Consider the following 8,090-nt stretch of genomic DNA (forward strand, 5'->3'; position numbering starts at 1 on the left):
AAGTTGCTCTGCTTCAAATCCTGGGATTTTGTTGTTTCGAATGGCTGATTCTGTGGCTGTAATCATCTCAATCATGGATCCACTTCAGACTTGGATCCATTTGAGCCTTTAGCTCTTCAATTATGCTGCGTTACAGTAGTCCTGGGAAGTGGTAATTTCCCAGTTCCCATTGGTAGATTTAAACTGGAACGCCCCCTCCATTAGTAATATTCCACTTGTAAAGTGGAAGAAATGATCGGAACTCGAAATTCTGAAGACTGACGTCAGTTACGAGCTGATAGCGTTCCAGTTTCAAACATCGGAAAAAGCGTTTCTATTATTTTGCTCTGCAACAATAAAACTTTGCTCTATGAGGTATTTTGAGTGTACAAACAGTGTTAAAACATATATTTAACTATCACTATAAAGCACTACAAGTACGTCTGACATAATGTAAAATAAACAACACAGAACTGCTAAAAAACATAAAAGTAAAGAGTTTCATGTGCGCAGCAGCCATGTTGAAATGATAACGTAACACATGCTCGGGCTGTTCGGGTATGGTTTGGATGCGCCGACCTCTCGACTCGAAACTACAACTTCAGGGGGCGTTCCAGTTGAAAAACAGAATTCGGAGGCTCGAAGCTACGACCTCCGAGGACAACTGGAACGCAGCGTGAAACTGTCCCCAGTTTCAATTTCAAGATGGCGGCTACTCGTAGCTTTAGAAAGTTAACTCCATAACTTTTACTAATAACTATCTTGCTTAATTTTTTGTGCATGTTTAATCACTTGCACAAGTAGTGTGTCTTCTGTGCAGTGCTGTACGTGTTAAAATCAATGTTTATTTGCACAACATTCGTAGTAGAGCTCTCTTTTTGTCATTATTTACATTGTAGCAGTGTTGTAGCTAGGCTAGCGGCAACAATACAATCGCCTGTTGGCTAACTTGAATGCAGTTTCATTTGGTTTGTTGAGAAATGACGTCACTGCCGTTTACCAGTTCCCAGAATATGATGTAAACGGAACGCAGCATTTGATCAGAATCCAACTCTTTCTCCAAATCGAGTTCGTCCTAACAGCTATCTGCAACAGGTAAGATGTTAATTTTTCATCTTTCTAACTTCAAACAATTTAGTTTCTCACCATTCATCCTAATATGATGTTAAATAAAGTTTCAGCAAACATTTTGAACTGACAGAATAAATTCCTCTCGATATTTTAAAAAAATGCACACCAAGGAAAATTACAAAGTGTTGCACAACAACTTACTGATGTCATCTCCCACACAGAATTTTCATCACACTTGCCATGTTTCATCTGTAGCATGTAGTTACAATCAGTAATCAGGAGATCTTTTATCAACAGCGACTTAAAGATTTTCAAATATACTGTGTGTTTATTTCAAAGAGCCACAATAAACTGTCTATAATATAATATCTAATATGAAAAAAGAGACAAATGTTTTAAAAAAGGGACTTTAAACCCTTGTTTTCTATCACAAAAATATTTAGCAGCAGACTGASCAAGTGTGTGCCTATTACTGTGAGTGCAGTATTACTAACAGCGTTAATGACATTACTGGCAGACAGCCATTTCGTTTCTCTCCTCTTTTTCCCCAAGACAACAGACAGCCTCTCTGTGTGCAGCATCATTCAGATGGTGCCATCTGTAGAAACTCTGTTCGCATACAGACAATCACRCCACTGTTCAGTAACAAATACATACACAAACATTTTAATATTAAAAAACTTCAGGTTTTTAGCAGCTTTCCAGGCACAAAATGTACTTTTCTTGGCATTCTGCAGTGGTTAATGAACAATTTTAGTGATTTTTTTTGAGTAGATGGAATCTTATAAGCAAAAAAAGTGACACAACCATATAATTTTTATCATCATAACTGGTGAGCTTTTTGTTTTGAACGTTAAAGATAAAAAAATATTATTAGAAACATATTTATTATCTTGCACAACGTGCTTCTGCTGTTTGAAGTAAACTTCGGCTTTGACACAGCAAACATCCATCCAGCAAACACTGGAGAGATAAGTGTTTGAAGAGAGGGCGTGGCGTCTGTTGGACCCGAAAAACTATCAAACACTAAAGGGAGCTAACAGACTGGCAGGCAGTCGTCTCTGGCATCAGGTCAGTTTTCTGCTAATTTAATTGAGAATTTTGGCTTCATTTTGTTATCAGCTGATTGTATACTTAGAAAAAGGTCGATAAAAATGCAATTGGAAATGACCCAAAAAAAAGCAAAGACAAACTGACTTTGGGAAAACTTTCAGCCCAGAGACCGAGATTGACGTAGAACCATTAAAGGGGCTATATCATGTAAGATCAACCTTTTTGAGTTTTATATCATGTTATAATGTTATCCTCTCATCAAAAACATGCCCAAAGTCTTATTTTGACTCATTCATGCATGTTGGAGAAATCCTGTATTGTCCTGCGGAAGCCATGCTGAGGAGCAAAACGACAGGTGGGGACTAGAAACGCCTTTTTGGACCAGCTCTGCCTCTGGGATGTGTCTCCAAGCCGAGCTTCCTCTTCACGGAGCACACCTCTCCACCCCCCACACCCCGCCCATGACTCCTGCAGGCTCTCGGTAGTAACAAAGCAAACAACGGGTGAAACTGAAAGTGAAACTGAAACTGTCTGCTGAGCTCCTAACACTACTTCTCACTCAGTGAAGCTCTTTTCAGATTCAAAATACCTTTGAGGAAATGTATTYTCAGATGCCAAGTAAACTGCATCATAGCGCGTGAACCCCTCCCCCGCGCTGAAATGGGCGGGACAGAAGCGGAAGGTGTTTCTTAAAGAGACAGAGGCCAATTTCAAGACGTTTAGAAGAGGAAGTGATKAGAAGATAAGTTTATTTTCTATATAAACATAAAGAGAGCATTTTAATAACAACTAAAGGTGACATAGATACTTTATTATGGTACACTAATGCCTTAACGCCTTCTCATGCAGCAATTTTAAAGCGATTTGTTTTTATTTTCAGACATTGTTTAAGTGGATTTAAGCTATGAAACACTCTTTTTTCTTTCCAAGTTGAAACTACTTAAATGTTTTATCCACTTAAACAAAACAAAATACTCTGTTTTTAAGATTGTATTGGTTTTTGAAGAAGTATCTCCATAATAAACCATAAAATGTATGTTAACAGCAATGAAATTAAGGAATATACACATTTTGACATTCATGTTATATAATAACACATTTTTTTACCCTTTTAATACACTTTAATGTAACGCAAAGTGAAGAAATTGTGAATTTTTCTGCATTTTTGTGCAACCAAGCTGACACTTCAGGGACATTCCCCATCACGAAGGCCTTAAAGAGAGCTTGAAATCTTGTTTTCAGCACTTAACAGCAGTGAAACCTCACTTACTCAATAAGATCTAAGTAATACAATCAGAAACGCCTGACCTGCTACTTAACCGACCTTTTGGTACAACTGATTTCTATGTTGCCTCAATAATTTTTCGAGTAAATAATGACCTTTTAAACTTAGCTTCTAAAYTGTGGAAAACAAAAGTGTAACTCATCTGTGAAAACACTGCTTACTTATAAGAGATTTTAAACAACCAGGAACAAAAGATGTGGAATTAAAGAAGATAAATGTAAACAAATAGTCAGCTTTAATATCAGTGCTTAATGTCTGCAAGATAAAAGAGGAAATACAGGGGTTAAGACCAACTTAAGCAAATTAACTTGTTTGCTTCTTTCCGAGCTKCTCTAAGATCTGCACACTACACACAACTGGGTTGTGTACACAAATGATCAGAGCTCAGGGAAAGTCTGTGTTGGATGGAGAAAAGGGCAAAGATGCCTTGAAAACAGGGCAATTACTATTATGACATCATTCTGACTTTCTGCAAAAATATTAATTACGCACAGTTGAGAAGATGATATAAATGATTGTTTTTGGTACATAGTCACTGACGCACAGATCAGTGAGAAACTCTGAGATAGATATTGTAAACAAATGTTTAGTTTTGCACAAATATGCTTAAAAGTTCCTGTTAGATTTAAAACGTACTCGTTTACACTAATAAAAACTATTACTATGCTCAGAGTCAGAGTCTTCTTTCCTTTTTTATGTGTGTTACACTAAGTTACACTGTATGGAAGTTGAGAGAACTTTCAAATTTAGCAAATTTATAGAAACTGATGTTGACAATCTGTTTTCCTGAGTAAAAAAATAAAAAAGCTACTTTTCAAACAACTAACTTCTCAAAAATGTGATTTTCACGATACAATTTTAATAGCTTCTCTTTAAAACTTTGAATCAGCATCCAGATGACAACAAAGTGCTCTGAAAACTGAATCTGTTCACTGCAGGAGTTGCCTTTTTTTTTTTTTTTTTTTAAAGGAACCTGCGAGCTGAGTCAGTAAAACCCAGTTCTTTCACGTGATGCTGGAGACAGATCTGGACTAAAAGCGAACGCGTTGACCCACTCTGTTAGGTTCGTTGTCTTATGCAGAACATAAAKCAGTTCTAAATCTAAAGATTAACTAGTCTTAACGAGTTTGTTCACAGTCCTTGTAATTACTGCCTGAGCTGACAGGAAGCCAATTAAAACTGTAGATTTTATGGAAATAYAGTCAGAGGGACAAACCTTTGTGTGACTCATAAATGTATGTGTGATTACGCTCACAGTGGGGATGTTTGTCTTCATGTGACCACTCGTKTCTGACTTCATTTGGGTTTGTCAGTAAGTCGGTAAGAACCTGACGCTGATGCAGCAGCAGCTGACAATCAGCAAAGACCTCATTGGGAGGAAGTCGACTGCTTTCACTTCAGCTGAACCAGCTGCTACCCTAACAAAAAAAAACCTACAAAAAAAAAAAAAAAAAACAACACCCAAACTGCATCGCAAAGAAACCCTGCCAGACTTTCAAAAGGGAAGAAGTGCACGCAGCTCTGCCTTCGTCAGCAGAACCTGTCCGATGAATCCAAACCAAGACCTTGACACATCATAAAGTGAAGCACGTGAAGCATCGCTGTTCGATATTTGTGGTTCCAAGCAGAACAGAAACCACACAGACTCCAAATAATGCAAAAGCCAAGTGTTTGTTGAGTGTTCACATCATACTTTGGGACTTATGTTACTTTTGCAGATATATAAAAATAAATCATTTATGTCTTCTGAAGATGCTTTGTGTTGAAGGATCAGTGGATCTGTGTTCGACTACTCCACCTAGGAGCGTTGTTGAGCACAGATCCACTGAGAAACTTGCTGTTTCAGCAAATGTTTATTTAAAAATAGTACTTTTGAGGTTAAACAAATGTTCATAATTAATTTCAATAAATTACAAGTGAAGAAGGGGGGAAAAAAGATATATAAAAATACTCATGGTGGCAACAAATTAAACTAGAAACACAGCTTCTTCACAAAATTCCAACAAAACTTATATAAATACACAAAAATCCAAGTTGAGAAAATAACCCCACATTTTATWTAATCTGAAGAAGATATGTAAAGAGACCAAAACAAAATGGTCCAGCAGCTGCTACTGGCCCTTTAAGGTCACTACGGTAACCACATCCATGTCCTTCACTCTCTGCTGCCAACTTATTTAGTGACAGACATAAAAACAGACTAAAAGTAAGCCTCAAACTTTGTCAGATTTTTTTATATTGTTGAACCGTAAGCGGCTGATGACTTTTCTTGTCACAAATGTTAATTTTTACGTTTCTACAGAGCTTAATGTCGGAGATATTATGAGTTAAAAACACTATTTACTTCCAGAGAATATCTTRTGGTAAACGCCAGTAAAATGTGCACTCTCTGCCATCTGAGTGAATTCAGAAAAAACTATAAATCCTTGCAATTTTGTGCAAACTTTATTCAAGTTGTGCATGCTGTTACGAAATTTTACAACACGCACATTTCTGTGATTTAATCGTTATTGCACAGTTGCAGGATGAGATCTAAACGAGATCATGCTTACACATTTACACACCTAAACAAATCRTTTAGTTAACCTTCCTTTTGTTTAGGTGTGTTAATAACATCCAGGTGAGACTCACCAATTGACTCCGAAAGCTTCATAAATGTCTCTGAGACGTGCTTCTTTGGTCCAGGCTGCAAACGTAAAGCCCTGCAGTCGTACCTGAGTGAAAAAAAAACAAACACACAACAAACAGTTAACACCTCACACGTCATGTACACRCAAACACTGTACCAGTAGATCAATACAACAGCCCACACACACTGCACTTTAACTTGTACAAAAAGGAATAAACAAACCAGTCAGCAGTTTTCAACAGACTGGAGCWCATCCCTCCTCTGCCTCAGCAACACTTAGATGTGGGTATTTAAACAAATTTAATTCATTATAAATTCTTGTAAAATCCTGATAAATGTGTCAAGAATCATCCATGAGGTTGTTGAACTGTATCTGCATGACAACTATTGTAATCTGCCAGAAAAATTGGCATAATTTCTACATATCTTTACAAATTGGACTGAAACNAAAATGTTCTTTGATGAATGTGAATTTTTTTAGATAAATATATTTTAAATGACAGCTTAGTAAATTTACAAGAAATACAAATTCAAATGAATGCATTTCTTCTTCCTGGTTAAACCCAGAAGTAGCAGGAGTGCAATAACGAATGTGCAAACTCTAAACCACAGTTCTCTTTGACTCAAAAACATCCCTCCTCATAATTAATCCTGTTCGTTCTGCGGCTTCTCTCCTCTTTTTGTTGTCAAACACAGGCCGCACAGACAGAAACTACAGTAAAAACCATCCCCTCCTCTTCCTCCTCTTCCTCCTCTCTGCAGCAGCAACCTGAGATGCTGTGCGTGAGCGCGCGCCTGAGTGTRCGCGCATTAACGCCTGGCTGTCGGGAGTCAAATGTTTCAATTTTTGTCCACCCCTGGCTGTCTGTCTTCTAACCGGCCACCAGGCTCACCTCGCCGGGTCGTGTCAGCCTCTGGCTCCGTGTCTGTGTCCGCTGTGGGCTCGGACCGCCGCTCCGCTCGGCTGCAGCTTTGTTTTTGTCGCTTGAGGCTCTCTGCTGAAGCCAGGGCTTTAAATACGCCTTTAACGAATATCTGTCGGAAGAGGCGACGTAACGGCCGGCTTCCGTCGACGTCACGTCTTATTTACATAAATAGGCGGAACCTCGAGGTGACTTATTTTAAAGGGACATGACAAATAAATAAATAAATAAATAAATAAATAAATAAATAAATAAATAAATAAATAAATAAACTTGTCTCAGGAAAGAAGTTTGAAAAAAAAACATATTGTTTCAACAACGTTTCCTGATAATAAATAATATAAAGTTACAAAATCTGTTTACGTATCCGTAAGGTGTGTCATATTTGTTAGAAAAATGTATTTGTGGGTTTTGCTTAAATAAAAAAACTGCACAATTCTTAAGCCAAACATCTCATTCTCCTATTTGACTCTTACATTTGGCATCATTTATGGAGTTGTATGATTACAATCCGAAGTAAAGTATATTGGTAATTCAGTAATTTATTAATTTAACAAATGTCAGGCCTCTGTGGCATGTGGAAGAACCATACACAGCCACGACAGCCTGACACCTCCTCCTTTTGCTGCTTACCAGATTAGTCACACACTGATTGGGCGTCCCCCTTTTTTCAACCTGTATTTGTTGCAAGTTAGAGAATGTTTTATTAATTAAATTTTTTTTGGGGGGGGGGGGGGGGATTCTCTTTATAAAAATTGTTAAAGACATATCGATTAATATGAAATTTTGCTTGTCTTTTTTTAAATCAGTCTTTATGATTGTCTTCACACAATGAAAAATTTTGCAAAGAACCAACCTCAAATCAAATCTTTAGGCGATTTGTTACCAGTATCTGATGCCCAAAACACACTTTATTCTCTTTTCTTGGGTTAAATCTGTGAAATAATACAACACAGAACAGTTCAATACATATAATAGCTTCTGCATACTAGGGCTGCCACGATTAATCGACGACTAATCGGTTATTAAAATAATCGATGACTAATTTAATAATCGATTAATCGGGGTTTTTTGTTCTTTACTTTGTTTTTCTCTCCAAACTGCTTTGACACCTTCCATCCACTGCCACATCTGCCTTTCTGTCCTTGAC

The 8,090-nt window shown here is 37.4% G+C and overlaps 1 protein-coding gene across 2 annotated transcripts in view; it reads right to left on the reverse strand.

Moving 5' to 3' along the window:
* Positions 1 to 7,063, reverse strand: part of slc45a4a (solute carrier family 45 member 4a) — a 48,361-nt gene extending 41,298 nt beyond the window's left edge. For both annotated transcript variants that reach the window (XM_014009269.1, XM_014009270.1), the window contains exons 1-2: positions 6,911 to 7,063; positions 6,020 to 6,102 (exon numbers count right to left, since the gene is read on the reverse strand). The gene's annotated coding sequence lies outside the window, so the exon portion shown is untranslated. The remainder of the gene's footprint in view (positions 1 to 6,019; positions 6,103 to 6,910) is intronic.
* Between the last annotated feature and the right edge of the window lie 1,027 nt (positions 7,064 to 8,090).

Source organism: Austrofundulus limnaeus, unplaced genomic scaffold (genome assembly GCF_001266775.1).
Source record: "Austrofundulus limnaeus strain Quisiro unplaced genomic scaffold, Austrofundulus_limnaeus-1.0 Scaffold56, whole genome shotgun sequence".
Taxonomy (NCBI): domain Eukaryota; kingdom Metazoa; phylum Chordata; class Actinopteri; order Cyprinodontiformes; family Rivulidae; genus Austrofundulus; species Austrofundulus limnaeus.